Source organism: Tribolium castaneum, chromosome 6 (genome assembly GCF_031307605.1).
Source record: "Tribolium castaneum strain GA2 chromosome 6, icTriCast1.1, whole genome shotgun sequence".
In the NCBI taxonomy this organism is placed as follows: Eukaryota; Metazoa; Arthropoda; class Insecta; order Coleoptera; family Tenebrionidae; genus Tribolium; species Tribolium castaneum.
In genome coordinates, this window is record NC_087399.1 from 5,340,871 (window position 1) to 5,358,216 (window position 17,346).

The 17,346-nt window shown below is 36.2% G+C and overlaps 1 protein-coding gene across 2 annotated transcripts in view; it reads right to left on the reverse strand.

Moving 5' to 3' along the window:
• The window catches only part of LOC664202 (monocarboxylate transporter 2), a 40,583-nt gene extending 25,266 nt beyond the window's left edge, over window positions 1–15,317 (reverse strand). The window contains exon 1 of one of the 2 annotated variants that reach the window (XM_015982800.2): window positions 15,043–15,317. The gene's annotated coding sequence lies outside the window, so the exon portion shown is untranslated. The remainder of the gene's footprint in view (window positions 1–15,042) is intronic. The other variant, XM_970215.5, reaches the window with a different exon arrangement.
• Window positions 15,318–17,346: the final 2,029 nt, after the last annotated feature.

Genomic DNA, 17,346 nt, shown 5'->3' on the forward strand with positions numbered 1-17,346 from the left:
TTTTTCGTCGCGATGTAAACTCTCAACAGACCAGACAAAATTTAATCCCCGGTTTGTTGAACCACCATTATTTATAGTATTTGGAGTTTTATAGAGTCATTGACAACGCGAGTCGTGCCGTTTAGAAAACAGATTCGCACAAAGCGTCTCATCAGTTGTAAACACGCCGACTTTTACCATTTTTCACAATTACTGACAAATCATCTCGTTTCCTTCCATCCTCCTCAAAAGTGAATCCATTTCAACTAAATATAAACGTCATATATCTGGGGGAAGCAGTAGCTTTACGTCGTTTAAGCGCACGTATTGTGTACGCCGGTTCCCGACCATAAAATAAATCTTTTGATTTAGTATCAGTTAGTCGCTCCTAGCGGTTAATATTTAATGTGAGGTTTGGTCTCTTCGCCCTTTCTGTTTCCACGTTCGCCCGATTGTCCTTTTTCAGCTTTTAAACTGCAGAGATGCAAAAGCGACATCTGCACTCTGTTCGCTAATAGACTTGTTCACTTCTCAATTAACTCCAGCGAGTATCCTCACTCCGGCACATTCAATTACAAATGAGATAATTCTGGTTCATTAGTTCCACGTTATCTAGACGGAATTCAATCGCGTAATCAGTTTGTTCCACTGTGTAAGAAGCTGTAATTAGATTCAAGCGCTTTGAGCACTTGTCATTATTAGGGAAAAAGCTCCGGAATGTTTCTAGACCGACCAGAAGGTAATTACACGAAACCATTTCTTCCAACACTAGTCAGTGCATTTTTTGCCACTTATACGTAATTAAACCCTGAAATTGCAAATATTAGCACACGGAGGCGGCTTTTTCCGAACGACTGGAACTTTAACTATGTGTAATATCTCTGATTTGCGGGGATTAAGCCGATTTTGTCGTATGATTGCTGTTTGTATCTCCGGCAAGCAACTAATAAAAGATTTTCCCCTTTATGGCTTGACGTAATTGCGAATCCATTGACGCTGAATTGATGTTATGTCAGTTTAATTCCAGTAACAGTAACTTCAAGCGCCGTCTCCTATCTCTATAATCTGTTGCCATTCTTGGAGTCGTACTAAATTACATAGTTCCAATGTCGGCATATCATCCATCAAGAAGCGACTACCCGCTTCTATAAAAAGTTGTTAGAATCGGGTTCCTGCGGCTTGCCAAAGCAATGGCCTGGACTAATTCGATAAGTCGACATGCAATCAACTTCTCGACATGGGCCAAGTGCTACCGCTGTGTATTCGTTAACCTTGCACACGTCTCACTTTGTTTCGATGCCGGAAAATGACCACATGGAGATATCTCCAATCTATGGAAGATATATTAACGCATTAGAGGCTGAATTAATCACAATTAAGAGCCCCTGGCCACTCGCCACTCCCTTGGAGATATCGACTGCACCATCTTTTAAACTCTACCGGAGGGAAATAAACGGAAAAATTAAGACGTCCGAAGCTAGAAAGCTTCACTATTAGCTTGGAATTGCAATCAGAACGATTTCTACTTTGATCTAATAGGATGGTATTGTATTGTTCATCTTCTTAATTGTGAGAGAATAAAAATTGAAAAATGTCCTTCCTAACCACTGGAAAAAAAAATTGGAAATGTAATAAACAGGTGTTCTAACTAAACCATACATTAGAAGTATTGTTAATTCTAATGATAGTCATCTGAAAATTTGTATACAACCATAATCTCTTCGGTCCTACTCAATGAAAATATTTGCAAGGTTATACCGGAAGTCGCTATCAACTTCTTTATTTTAAATAAAAAGCTACATTTTAATGCGTTTTTGGATTACTAGAGTAATTTTCATGTACTTTAAATTTAGCCGTTTACGAAATATTTAGGGTTTTTATATTATTTTTGGATTTGCACCTTCCACTTCAAAAATCAATAACTGCAATTTTAAAAAAATTGAAAATATTTTTTAGCACATTTTAAAGAGGAAACCTAGTTCTTCCCTTTGGTGTTTTCAGGTTTCTGAAAAAGAATAGCAAACCCAAATGTTCAAAGTCAAGTTTTCAGAACTTTAAGCATCCATAACTTAATTTTTTCAAATAAAATGCCACAAGTTTTATTTAACTAAGGAGTAGAGAGTTTAATTCTGCATCGATCTGTATTAGCATTCCCTATACTTATGTTTAATAGTTTTCAAGCTACAACAACGTTATTCTATGGCTAATTAATTTATTAAAAAAAGTTTTTTAAACCAACAATTAGTTAATTTATTTTGTTTTCAACGACGGACAACTGAATTTTGAACAGAGTTTGTTGTTTGTTTATTCAAAATTTTATGATAAACTATGCAAAAATAGCTGTGGTTAGTAAGAAATTTTCTACGATATCAAAAAAAAACAACAAAACTTGAAAATTATCACAAATACGTATAGAGAATGTTAATACAGATCGATGCAGAAAAAAATTCTCCTCCATCTAGTAAAATAAAAATTAAGACCTCTTTCTTCTTTTTTAATTCCCCAAATATAATCTCGAAATCTCTAAAACTAAGAATGTTACCGATTTTTTAAATGACAGGTGCAAATCCGAAAATTTTCAAAAAATCTTAAATATTTCGAAAACGGTTAAACTTAGGTATAGGGGAAGCTAATAAAAACTGCCTTAAAATAACTCAACTAATCCAAAAACGCAGTGAAAAACATAGCTTTATATTTAAAATACGTAAGTTGATACTGACTTCCGGTATAACCAGAAGTGTCGCCATTGAGCAGAACTCAACGAATTATAGCTAAGTACCCACTTTCAAATAAATATCTTTATTAAAACTTTCCGTACTTCTAATGTGCGATCTAGACGGAACAGCCTGTAGAACGCTCTCTATTCACAAGATATTCCGTATTAGTTTATGTAGATTTTAATAACAAGAACTGTGTTTAGTAATTTTGTGCCTTGACTTTCTTGCTCTGTAGATCAAGCTAAAGCCCTACATTTATCATGTATGTAACTCTCATTTAGTTCCTCTCCAACAACACATTCCTGTTTCCCTTTGGTTTAAATATTGAATGAAACAACTCCTGGCATAGTTTATGCAACAAAAGTCAAGAATTATGGAAACTTAGAAAACTGTACTAAAATAAAAAAGCCCATGCGTTTTTTTACGAAGAAATAATAAATTACTAACGGGTGAGTATCGTTATTTCCCGATTAAACTACAAAAGCACATTATTGGATATAATTCGAGTCATTTACTGGCATTCAACCGTATTGGATTCACTTTCTATTAAACACAATACTCCTGTCACAACCAGCAGCCCTTTTATGCAGATTGAATCAGACAAAGAAAGTCATCAACAGGTAACATATCTAGCAAGTGATTTTTATTCGTCTGCAACATGTGGCACGTCTTGGAAATTTTACAACCCCCTTGGAGATTTATAGCGCAGTCTCGTACCACCATCCAAAATCGGCCAATTTTGCCAACTCAAATCCCCCTTTTAGCGCGCCGTATACACTGTCGCAGAGAAACAATTTATGTTTTCGAGTGACAAAAAGTAATATTGAACATGTCACTGAAACTTCACGGAGAAAATAATTACGCCACCTGCGAAACAGCCTTTATTCCAATTTTATTAGAGTCAAAAGTGCGAAGAATGACGCTTTAGGCACTTGTTCACAAGGGGATATTAATTCCGGAATTATTGGATACTTTATCTTCTCCAGCCGCAATTAATTTTCGGGGAATCGGGCAAAAGATTTGATAAGTTTGTGGACGAATTTGTTAAACTGTGCAGCAGCAAAACTACTCGAAATATTAAGCGAGGGCCATTAAATTCATGACGTTGATGTACCGCAAGAATATTTATCAAAATCCATACTGCACATCTGTTACGGAAATTAGGTCGCAGGTTTTTTGCCATTACATTTATCATTTGATTAAAGATTTTATCTAAACCGCCACTAAATACGCGATTTTTTCATGGTGCTGCATACTAACAAAGTTTCTGTGTCAAATTGCAAATTTTCACAGCTCTCTCCCAAAGTATGCCCCCTTATCTAAATTTTATAGGTTTTGCAGCTTTATAGTCAATTAAGCGCGACCTTCTTTATATTATTGTGCTGGTCCAGGTTCAGGCTGCGAATTAATGCCCACTTCTATTCATTAGATAAGTGCTCCCTTTGTTGGCAATTAATTAGTGGTGTTTATTGTGGGAAACTTTCGCATTGTAATCACTCGCGCCTTTTTCTTGACAAACTTTCGTCGATTTGTTGCTGGCTTTTGATCAAAGTTTGTGATAATTAATGACGTTTTAATCACTTGACTCCTCTTAATGAAAATTTTAAAACGCCAATAATCTGGTATCGAAAATTAATTACCAAAGGACAGGCTGGATAATCCAAAGCGACTTCCTGCCAATATCACGTGCATTTTTCCTCAAAAGTGCCTGATTGCTGACGAACTTTTCACTCAACAATTTGATACATCTCACAATGCTAGTTATGGAACAACTTTGGAACCAATCACAACTTTTACCGTTAGTTTCTTTCGCGGAATTCAAACTTTAGAGCGGATGCAAATTGTATTTAAGGAAGTGGTAATTCAATAGCAAGGTGCTGGAGATGAAAAATGAAATCTTGGAATTGATGACTCGCTGCTAGAGGTGAGACATGAAAGAAAAATATGTTCCAAATGTCCGTCTTTAATGGAAAGGAAAATATATCACGTGCCGTCGAAATGGACTTTTATAATGACAGCACCTACACTACAGAAAATCTATAGCGCGGATTTTTGCAAAGCCCATTCAGAGGGCGCTAAAACCGGGCAAAGCTCTTGGCGAAAATCTAATTAATTAACAACAGTTACATCAATTGGTTTAATTGGCAACCTTCCACTTTTATAAATTCACACGTTCTTTCACTTACTGTAGCCAGGAGAATACTCTCCGGTTAATGACTATTCATAACAATGCGAACTGGCAAATGGAGGCGGAAAATTTTGTAGCCCCACATGAAGCTTCCATTCTCTGAAAATTCCGCAAAAAATCGCTCCTGGATGTTACGCTATTCAGCACATGCATATGCGGAACATGCGAACATCTTGCTTTTGGTGGAACAATGTGGGGTAGGAGGAACAGTGACCTGGACGCTCTATAATTAATAGTAATGTATGTGCGTCCTTACACACCCTCCAGGGGACTCTATAAATGACTTAGGACGCTAAAACTTTGTACATTACGACACTGCGGTACAGACCAGAGGACAGAATGAAACCTGGCATTTTTACCGCCGAAATTTAACCCAATTATGCGTGCTTTTTAAAAATCCTTTAAACACTGTCGAGTGACCCACCTATTGATTCAGATAGAGCACCCGAAGTACGGTAAATTTAAGGTGCGCCACATTACCTACCACATGAAAACACAATTTCCTCGAGGATTCTCAATTTGCATTTTTATTTTATCGCCTTTACGGTTGTGCACGTCGCGAATATTTAGTAGCTTGTTTAAATCTAAAAACAGAAACACTCTTATCCGTCCAAAAATACTGTAATGCTTTCGAGTAGCAGAAAAAGGCCAAAACAGCGAGCGCATCATTTTAATTTTAGACGCTTTTTCTCCAAAACACGCGTAACGTGTGCTCGTTTCAATTTAATTACTTTAAATACGTCCGATGGTTTTGTGGCTCCTCGGGTTCAATTACTTGGCAACAAAATAAAAGGCCCAGTTCGAATCTTCAGAGCACTAGTTAAAAATTCAGCATTGCGCGTCAAATAATTTTAACAGTAATTAAATTACATGCTTTATTTAACTGAGGTTGGATGTACGTGATGTTTGTAAAAATGCGACTTTTTCCACGTTTCGTTGATTGTAATTTGCTAATTGAAATGTAAGAAGCAAAACAATAACCGCAAACAGCCCCGGGCGGTTTAATTAAAGTTTATATTAAAAATGTCAGTTTGTATAGTTCCATAAAAATAGTTGTTTAAAACACAAAACTTTTAATTAAATGTTTAAAATTTTAATAAAATGTAATGTTCGTGAAACAAGAGCTGAAAACACAGCATTAGAGGAAGATCATCGGCAACGAATTGAATAATGAATTCAACAACTCAATTTATCTTTACTGCCGGAATAAATGTTCCCAATTCCGACCGGAAAAGGTTGAATTATCACTTCTGTATAAAAGATAAAATCAAAAGCAAAGACACGCGTAAAAATTCTCCTTCCTCGCTGTTCGTAGAATAGAATTTATAAAATCCGTCTGTTGTGTTGGTATTTCCAATTTAACTGCGATATTACACAAAATCTGGAGTAACTTTGAAACAATAGACGTTAATAGCTCGTCCCCGGTTTTAATTATGGCAAGCAACTTAAGATCCTTTAACTTGCTCAAAACAGCAATATTTTGATCGTAAAACGAAATTATTTTAACTACTAACCACTTTACAAAAGATATCAAACAGGTGAATTAATCCGGCAACTCCCGCAAACTTTTCCTAAACTATGAGTAAAAAGAGAATTTATTGATAATTTACTCCGGCAAAGTGAGGAATGTTCCCGCGCTTAATTACAACAATTAAAACGTTTGTTCCTCGTACCTGTTCTCATTTAGACTTCTTGATTATTTAACTCGATAAACAACACCAAAAATTTAAACGATTTATTTCTGATTTCGGGATTAATTGAATTGGACGGTGATTATTCCAACTTAGCGAATTGGTTTTTAATTGACATTTTCAGCTCAAATACAGTCAATCTTTTTCAGTCGTTTGCAGTATGGTTTCTTTGAAGCTCCGCAAGTGAGAATTTATTTCCACCAATTAGTCATTTCAGCCATTAAAACTGTTAGAAGGTAATTGATTTTAGTTTCAAATAAATTAAAAAATTACAGTTATGTTGTAACATCTTGACAAAAACGATTTATTACTCCTGACAAATTACTCCTAACTACTGATCACACAACAGATAATTTATAACCAAGTGCTTGAAGAACTCGAAAATGTAGACTCCGACTAAAAATTGTAAACACTCCACTTTCATTAATTTGCATACATAGAGGTTAATTAAAATTGACCAAAATTATTGCACGAAGCAAAAAGCATTTGGCGGATTTGCAAACTTCAATCTCTAAATTGGATTTTATTTAATGCATTGCATTCAGTCCCTGATGAATCTGCGTGGCGTCTCTAGCGTAGGTGATTAAGTAAATTACAGTAGTATGTGTTACAAATGCAACACAACGCAGGTGTAAAATCACATCAATAGGCAAACTAACTTGCCAGCTTTTGGGAACCAAAATGACGTTCTCGAAGTCCGGTGTTTGATTTAATTAGAAAACCGGTTATTGAAAAAATAATGACAATTAACAGTCCGCTTTTTCTCGAATCCGATTAATTTCCAATTAATTCTACAACGGTTTAAAAACAAATTCAATTTTTTGCATATGCAGGAATCTGTTACTTTCCTATTTTGCACCAGTCATTCCACACCAATTAATCAAGTTTACTCGCACAATTTGTTACAAGAGGACTGGTTAATGAGTCAAATGATTATTTGGAAGTAAATTGACTAATAAGAAAATGTAGTAGTAAAATTTTTATAATTAATTAAAGTCCACTGTTGGGTTGCTTACTTTGTTGGGAGGTTGAGAGACTTCACTTCATTACCTTGGACAACTACTCCCCGGAATCATTTCCGAAAAAAATAATAAGAAAGCTCAAAAAAGCTCTGTTGCCACTGAACAAAATGACATGATAATTATCCGCGTATACAACATACTTGTCCAAGCAAAATAAACAGCATTATTTAATTACACTTTAACAACATACTTCAAGTGGTGAAGTATACATTTACGTCCGTTTAAGAGGATAATTACAGCGCTGTTTTTTTGTCGTTGAAAATCAGAAACAAGTTAAAGAAAATTGTAGTAATTTATTTCCCAATTCCCCAAATTGGGAACAGTATCTTTTCTCTATTACTTCAGCATCATTCCATTTTATTGGTCGTCACGCAAAAAATCTTGTTTGTTTTTAAAGTGTTTTATTAATATGAAAATCGCGCAATGATGGCCATTTTTGCCGAAATATGGTTGCTGCGAAAGCCGAATTTAGGCCGAAATTCTCATTAGGGGTTCAACGTTTTTAATCTCGCCCTCTTCGAGTAGCTGGAGAGATTGGCGTCTTATTATTTTTATCTTTAGTGTTGTGTAGTGAAATTTTATTAAAAGTGAGTAAAGCCAATATCTCGCACACAAAATTTTGCTGAAGATTTGAGTGAAATGTAGCAATATTGCAGCCACACTTTTACGTATTGTATGAAGCATCAAAATTGTTTTCGAAACGGTTGCTCTCAAGAATGAGCCTTCACTTCATATATTATTAAAATGTTTGCTATAAAATGTAGCGCAGCATGAAAAGTTATTTCAGGATTCGCAAAATCTTAGATGAACTTATTGTGAGATTCCTTCGGCATGTTTATGCACGTCTCGAACAATCGGATTATTTTTCTTGCAGTGGGATCATTTGTAAGTGTCCAACCTGCTACCATTGTTGCAAAAATAAAGAGGTTATCATTAATACTTATCAAAAACAATTTACATAGCCTGAAAGCCGTGAAATTGCTATTTCTGCATTCGCTCATGTACAAATGGAGCGATTTCCACCAACAATTGGGTCAAGTACTATTGAATTGTCAGTCTACTTATCCATCCCTCGGGCAATCATACAGCATCGTAGTATTTGTACACTCTGGGAAAATTTGAGTGTGTTGTCACCCCAAGTGTAGAGTGGGTGTAAATGGTAAAAGGCATTTATGGAAAAATTATAGGGCGATAAAACGGTGCTTACAAAGAATAATGGCTATTGGTATTTGCAAAACCCCACTGTTTACTTAATTGGTGCAGTATCTGAGCTCACAAATCGGTATATCAAACGAGCAAAGAACACAAAGCTTTTGAAATGATTGTAACCTTCATCCTTTATCCTTAAAACCAACGTTTTTGATGTTTCCCTTCATTCTTATTTCAAAGATCGCACTTTATTTAGGTCATCTTGAATTGATCTGTGCCCTACAAAGTTTTGCACGCAAAAAATCTAATAAAAATGACTTCAGGTAATTATAGAGTTTATTGCACACAACGTCTCGTCGTGCCTAATTATTCGGACGCAAAAATGCACTTTTACGACTTTGTTTACGACCCATTTGCAAAAACAGCGCTCCCAGCTTGATTACAGAGCAATTAAACAAATTAAAGAACGCGTACAAACGGCCGTTCGAAAAAACTCCATTCACACAATTTACGTGAGTTAATATTAGTGTAACTGGTTAAGCCCCGTTTTATCAAAGTTATCCTACGATGAGCGATAATCAAATCAAAAACGCCTCTTCCGTCAACAAACCCAATTCCGGCGCGAAATCCACTTTAACAATGGAATAAAATAAAACCGAGCGAAGACCGATCTGAAGTTTTCGCCACGTTTTCATTTCAATTAATTTAGTCGAGTTAAACTCCCGGCAATTCAAAGTTTGTGAAAAACCGTGCACGCATTCAGACTCTTTGTCGGAGATAATCGATTCCACAATGACCCAGGATTTTTATTTTTATCGACGTGACGTCAGTTTACTGAAATAAATTCATCGCAATCTTAATTGAAAGAATTAAAAGCTCGGGGGTTGATCCTCGATGAATAAAACACGCAAATTAACTGGAGACGAGTCGGGAATTTGAGATCCACTTTGATCCTTGACAACACTTATTCGGAAAGGATTCGAGTCCTCTCGAGACATGTGTCCTTCCACATGTGATGCCAGCTTCAGGATCGGACAATGGGTTTAGGGCCCATCTTGTTAGGACACGAGCGTTGAGTGGATTATTTTGCCCAAAATTTTTTTGAGAAATAAATTTCGCTCCGCCACTATTTCCAGAATTATGTTTTAAATTTACTGATTTAAGTCCAGACGCGACGGAAAAGCCGATAGCGCAGTAAATTTCAAGGCGAAATATTCCAACAACTGTTTTTTCGAAAACAGGTAAAATCACTATTGATTGGGTGAATATTCGCACACAATACATCATATTTGATTATTCAAATGCTGGCACCGATGATTTGGAGTAATTATTATCTAGTTATACCGAGTCGTCCAATTAAAACTAATTGTGATTTATTTGTTGTTCCAAATTTTGCCAATATTGAAATGACAGGTGCCACGTATTTTCTGCGAACGGCAACATAAGTAATTCTGATTCAATAGCATTGATGCGTGCTGACTTTGTGAACGATTCAACATTTCATATTCCGAAAGCATAACCTGGACGTGCTTCCATCACTCTTACAATTAAATAATTAAAAGACAAGCCACACAACATTTTGCAACAGGAAGCAAAAATAAATCATTGGATTCTGACTTGCACTTCGCCCATCCAATTCAGGCTTCTCCCTTTTAAATCCTCGCAAGTTTGTGAGATATTCCAGTTGATGAAAGAGGATCCATCTTAGGGGACTTTGGACAGTTTAAGGACGCGCCCGGATTCTGAAGTTTATCATGCAATTGGTGAAAAAGGATCGCTGTATTCATATTCAACTAAGCTAATCCTCGGTCATAATTCTCCTCGTACGCACTTAACCGCTGTTTTTTTCATCCATTAATCTAGTGGCAAAAAGCGGCTTTTTACGCCCCTTCCTGATTAACAAAGAGCTTATTCTGTAAAACCCACATTCGCGTCGGGAAAAATCACGATTCGAAGAATTACTTTGGCTGTAATTACACCCCAAACACGTCCCTCAAGTTCCTTATAAATAATTTATTATTCAAAAATAAAAATAAAAGTGCAGTTTTAATAAAGGCCCCATAATGAATCAATTTGCAGTTTATAGCCCTACACTTTTAAAATTCGTCATGCGGTGCGTTTTCATCGATTACATGGACATTAGCCATTAATAAACAACAAACGCACATTCTTCTGCAATGCTGCATCATTATATGCTAATATTGTGGAAACTCCATGCAAAGCCCGATTCATTTCAACACATCCATCAAGTCATCATCTAAATACAAGATAACGAAGTGGATTTATGCTGTTAAGACTCCAGGTAAAGAGAATCTTATATTTCCGCATCGTCATCTTGAGTATGTCTTGTCGCGCTTTCCGAGCTTTCATTCTCATTATGTCTGTCAGTGGAACGTGCTTCAGAATTAACTTAGACTAGAAAGAAACCTAAATTCGAGTCGGAACACCACATTAATCCCGAAAATGAATTAAAGAAAGTACGAAACGTTGTACAAATTAAAAGTTTCTTCAAGTAAACTGTAACAAGAATAAACGAGACATTTTTGAAATTTACACAACTTTAGTCGAAATTATTAATCACGTCGGAAATTTCTTTGGCCCCAGGCAGAAATACGCGCGCCTTCGTTCTAAAATTAGCAACAATTTTTTGCAAATCGTGCAACCCACCTATTGTAAATTACAGTGATGACGATCAAGATTGCAATTAGTTGCTAGAGGTTGCAGAATGATGAAGCACTAAAAAGACAAATTGCTTAACCGGATCGAACGGATAGTCATTCCGCCTAAAAAAATATTTATCTCGAGAAAGCATGAGTGTTATTCCGTGGAAAAATTGTGAAAGCGGTCGGAAATGCACTTCTAAAAATACGCGAAAAACTGAGTGGAAGAAAACGTGGCGAGTTTGACAAAACGGTGCTCTCCAGCTCATCTAAATTTATTTAAATCCAAACACAGGCACAATCGTGCTGTTTGATTTCCCCCATCCGGGGTTATTTTGAAATTTCATATGGCGCTGCCATATCTCACTTTAATAAATGCTTTGACATATTCCTCACAGTTGACCGGGTTTTGGCGTCATTAGTCAACATTTGTCGTACATAAAATTGAAAGGGAATATCAATAAATGCTAATAATATAACAGTTCGCGTTATTGATCGAATATTTAAAACGGTTTTTGGGACAACTTCCAAGTGTGTTTAGACGTATCATCCTTTAAATCCGTCTGATACAAGTAGATTAAACATTTTGCCGGTAAAATATGCAACTGCAAGCTTACAGTTGGATTATCTCCCGAACTGATACAACAAGCAATAAATTGATCTCGCCGGCAGCCGCCAGATTATAAATTTAGGATTTTACACCAAAATTAGTGTGCGGGCTATCGGCCCTAGGGTCAAAAGTTCAATAGACAAAACATCACTAGGAAAATACTGTGACAAACTCCATGTTTAAATTAATATAAATCGTTTTTCTCACATATTTGACAAATTATTCGCTGCGCCAATGTGTGCTGTTCAATAATGTATAAGCAACTCATCATATTCGAGCCACTTCTTGGGTAAGTAATAAATAATTACACTTGTTTGGCCATACTGAGTGCGCGGTTTCCTCAGATGCAGTCCGCGTTTTCATATTGATTTGGGCAAAAAATGTGGCCACTTTTTCGAAACAAACACCGTTTTCAATTTCAAAAACTGGTGATCGATACGAGTAAGTGTTTCTGCTGCAAAATCCTAGAAGTGGATTCCGGCGCTTAAGTTATATTTCGTGCTCTTATCGAAAAATGTAGCAATCTGTGCTGCAGCGAGTCCTGATAATAAAAATGATTGAGATGAAGTTTCTTCTGTTCTGGGGGCGAATTTACATAAAGAAAGCGTTTGCTGCCACTCATTTATATTTACTATACTCTAAATAACTGATATTTTATGGCCTCCATGCATACGTAATGGCGCTTATTCCCGAAAAAATTCGCGAAGACTAATAAACGTTTCGTTGTCACGTCGTGGGTGTATCTCTCGAGCAATTAACATCTTAATTAATAGTTGATCGGTATCGGGTTTAAAAATGTCGGCTATCTCTCGATTAAAATAATGCAAACATTTAGAGGCAAATTAAAGAATAAACCCTCCTGCATCAAAAGAATGGGTTTGTTCACTTTTCCGGAATAAATTGACGATAACACGAATTCGTTTCGGCTTCTCATTAGTAGACGCATCTCGCCGGTCCTAATTCAAAAATTAATTTATTCATAATGGACTGTAAATGACTTCGGTTCTATCGTATTTCTCCTCCGACTATTTTTATTATTATCATTACGGTATCTCCGCATTATAAGCCCATAAAAGTAGCGTTAATATAGGAACTATGACGAATTCCTTTACAGCTACATTAATTTTATTTGATTTTTTCGGGCGTTCGTGGTTAATTAAGAGCAAAGGCTTCCTCTTCGGATAATTGTTTCGATCATGCGACGCTTCGTGCTTGTTGTATTGAAAATTAGGTGGAAAATGCGTGCCTCCGGACAATAGAACCGACCAACAAATTTTTCACCTTCGTATTAAATTTAAACGGCTCGCACCTACACAGTGCTATGCCACGACAATGTTTACTAACTCAGACAACCATTACTTATAATCCTCTATTATGCGGAGATGCCACAAGCTCATCAAGATCTTTCAACCGTGGCTGTAGTTATCCACCACCTCCTCCGTTTCAGTTTCAGCCAAATTTAATTCGTAATTAATAACATCATTTTATTTCCAAAAACGTAGCACACTTCTTAAAAAATATAATGACCAAGCAAAGCACCTCTACGTTAAGTACTTAAAATTTACAACAGGTTTCAGCCATTCAGAGATTTTCTTTATGTTGCTGTCAACACCTTAAAATGTTAATAAGTTCAATAAAACATATGGCTTTTAAAATTATGACGTACAACATAAACTGGCATCTTTTCCTGAGAGGAAAGTGCAGATTCATGCACTCATACATTCCTGAGCATGGCAGGGAGTCACGAAAATCGTCTGTGTTGAGGCTAATTCCTGTTAGAACAATGAATAATTTGAGTAGTTGACTTTTAGCGACCGCAATATTTTCAATATTTTTATCGCCCCGCATTGTTCAATGGAACGAGGGCTCTTCCACTTTATTGCTATCAGTAACGTAAATAACGCAGTTAAATGTTATTATTCTTTTCCACCGATTTCACCCAACCCTCGGGATATAAAAGACCACGTCATCATTCTTGGGCGAAGTGGCGTTGGTCCATATTGTATCTCTTGGAGAAACTTGTAAATTATATTGGCCATCCCTTTGATTGGCATTTGGCTAGTCATTCGAAACGCATTATCGAAATTCACCAATCCCGAAATGGAACAAAATACATAACGTACACAAGAAAAAAATCAATAAGACATAAAAACCAAACGATGTCTCCCATCGCATTCTTCTCCTCGTCCAACTGCGGATTATTTTATTTAGCTGAGTTTAACGACTCGATTTTTATAACAAGCATCATTAACTATTTCAAAATTAAAATGTGACACGGCGATATTTACAACTCGCTTCCAACATATTTTAGTTTTTACGGCGCGGTTTTGATCCGATATCATCATTAAAATGGAGATTTCTAGGTTTATTCTCATTTGGACAGCGCACAAACGCGTGGGATATTTTTATATAAAGCGGCAAAATAAGGCTTTCCGGACCCAATTAACCATTCACAGAAAGAATCACTTGAAGATATTTTAGCTGGGCGAAGCTATTGAAAGCTTCATTGACAGTAAAAGCGCAATAAATATTTTGAAATACATTTAATATTTAACGTTTGCTGCATTTCCTGAGACGACAGCTTGATGGCTCCATTAAAACCGAAACGTGTGAAATATTAACAGAGGAAGTGATATACAGGGTGATTCGATGATTTAAGTTAACTAGGACCCAGAATCCGCACGGATGTTTTGAACACAAAATATAAAATATTTATGGTAGCATATGGTAGACACATTAATTATTTATTAATACCCACTGTAACGCAAATATTTATTGCACTATTTGTTTGATTTTTAAAATAGAAAATAATTAGTATTAAAGAAAACACGTAAAAAATATCTGCTCTCTAAAAATAAAAATATACGAATCGGAAATTGCTTATTAGGCCTTTGTGCTTAAAATTTCCACCTCGTTAAAGTTGAAAAATTGTTCTTGAACTTCGTCCCCATTCGTTATCGTTTTATTAAAAAATCAATTTTTGAAAAATTTCCAAAAAATAAATGTGGTAGTTTCGGAGCTTTTACCTTTGGGAAAGTAAACCACCGGCACCGCTAAGCACTCGATCACTTGATCATCACGGTGTGTGAAAATGGTGAGGAACATGCAGCTTCAATCGGCCGGAAGAGTCCCGGAAACGGTTCTCCGGAAGCCCGGAGCCGTTTATTTAAAAATGGGGTCGTAATGTTGGCACGTGCTTCATGAAGACGCGCAGGACACTCGCAACATCGACGGTCTCTAGTGACACTGAGGCTCCTATCCTGGCAAAGCCGTTTGAAAAGCGCCGGTTAGAGATGCGTCAGGCTACGGAAGCTGCAGCCTTATATCCCTTCCACGTTCTCTTCCCATTCATGCCTGCTCTGGCACACCTCGTGCTTCACACAGGTGGGGTGGAGGTGGGCTCTGATCGATAATAATTGCGATGACTGATGACCGATGTTCTTTTATTGAAACACCAGCACCGAATGCAAAAACTCGGTGTTACGACAAAGTTACAAACGAGCTTCTTCAGTTTCGTTTATTTGCAAAACAGTTGGAACTACTGGGTGGAAGAAAATGAGATAAGTTTATTGTTTCGTGCCGCTACGGCCAGGAAATGAAATAGTTAAAAGTGACGCTTCGAATAATATCAGACAGATTCAAAAATTTGTTGAAAAATATTCTCCTTCGATTATGGTTTGTGCTTTGTGCATTAAAAACAAGTAGATAACACTGTGAAATAGAGAAAACCCCGAACCACCAATTTTGAAAAAGTTATCTAATGAAAATTTGCCCAAAACTAATGAATGCATATTTGTTGAAACTTTTGCATTATAAATATTGTTCAATAATTATAATTTGTCAGTTAATTATTAAAATGTGCACCATATCATTATCATTATTATTAAAAAGCATTCGTGTGTGGTCCGTGATTGTTATTCATACTAACTATGCGACGCCATAATGCCGAGTTTAATTTGCAATTACTTTCATACATAAAAGCAAATACGAGCGTAGAAAAATGGAGTAAAGTAGGTAAATGTGACGATTAATTAAAATGTACTATAGCAGTAAACAAGTTAAAAATTTTAATGAATACTGTACAGCAATTAGTTTGCTAATTTTTGATGAATTTAAATAGTGCGATTTTTTTTGCTACAAATTACTTTGAGAGTTAGTGAGTTAATAAAAAATTTAATCAAGTAAAATTTTATGACAGTGTAAGATGCAGATGTGCACTGAGGTAAGATTAAAATTTTTCAAACATTTTACGGTTGCTACTATAAATCACAAGCTAGACAGACGTCAAAAAGTTTGTACAAACATTGTTTTCTTTGGAGCGCTTTATGCAATTTTTGCATATTTAATTTGTAGAAATTTTCTGCACTGTGTCATGTTTACACAACGTATAAATCAACGAAACAAACCTTGCATTTTGGGGAAGCAGCCCTGCTTAAATTAAATTTACGCTTTTAAAATTTGTGAGAATGTACGTAATTGAGTGTAAATCCATGTGTAACAAGTAGTTCCATATGAGCGCGTCGTCATTACCATATTGTGGGGCAAATGACGAAGTAAAGAATACTATAAATCTAGGCGAAAGCGCAAATAGAACTCGTAAATCTGCGAGTTTATGCGAGTTGAGAGGTAACGAGACCTGCTGATACAGTCGCGAGTAGGATACATGGGAATTCAGGAGGAGGAAGTGTCTATCTCATCTCCTCCGAGATAAGAACGTTCTTCCAGCATTGATGCAATTAAAGCAGCCGTAAAGTGTTGCTGTCTACTCTTGTGTGCCTACGTTCTGATAATGGAGCGGAACAGGATCGTATCACTTACAAGAGTTATTTTCTTTCAAAAGATTTTACTTCAAAGACTGGCTTAATTAACCGGTTCGAAGTTAGGCGCAAAAACAACTCGAAAAACGCAATTACGGGAGTAATTGAAACATAAATTTCGCAGCTATCAGCACTTTGAGAAGGAACATTGATTTTTAAAACAGTTCAGAAAGGAAGTCGCAAACATGTGGTTGTCAAATTATTACTCAAATGTCTGGAGGAAATTAAGAACCGGTAAAAATCCATCAAAGTGTATCAAATCACAGCTAACTGAAGAGCGTACTGTTAACACGTCCCGGGTGCTTTCTCAAGGGAAATCACTATCAGGGAGTGATTTGATTGCCCGCTGCTTTAATTATTTACGAAAAAACGTTTTTCTGGAGACCCTGTACTCTATAGGCTGGATCTACATGGCTAATAAACGCCTCCATTCAAGTCAAGTCACTACTGTCCTAACTCTCTGGTCTTGTTAAAAATCTATTTGAATAGACTTCTTAAACATCTCTATTAAGT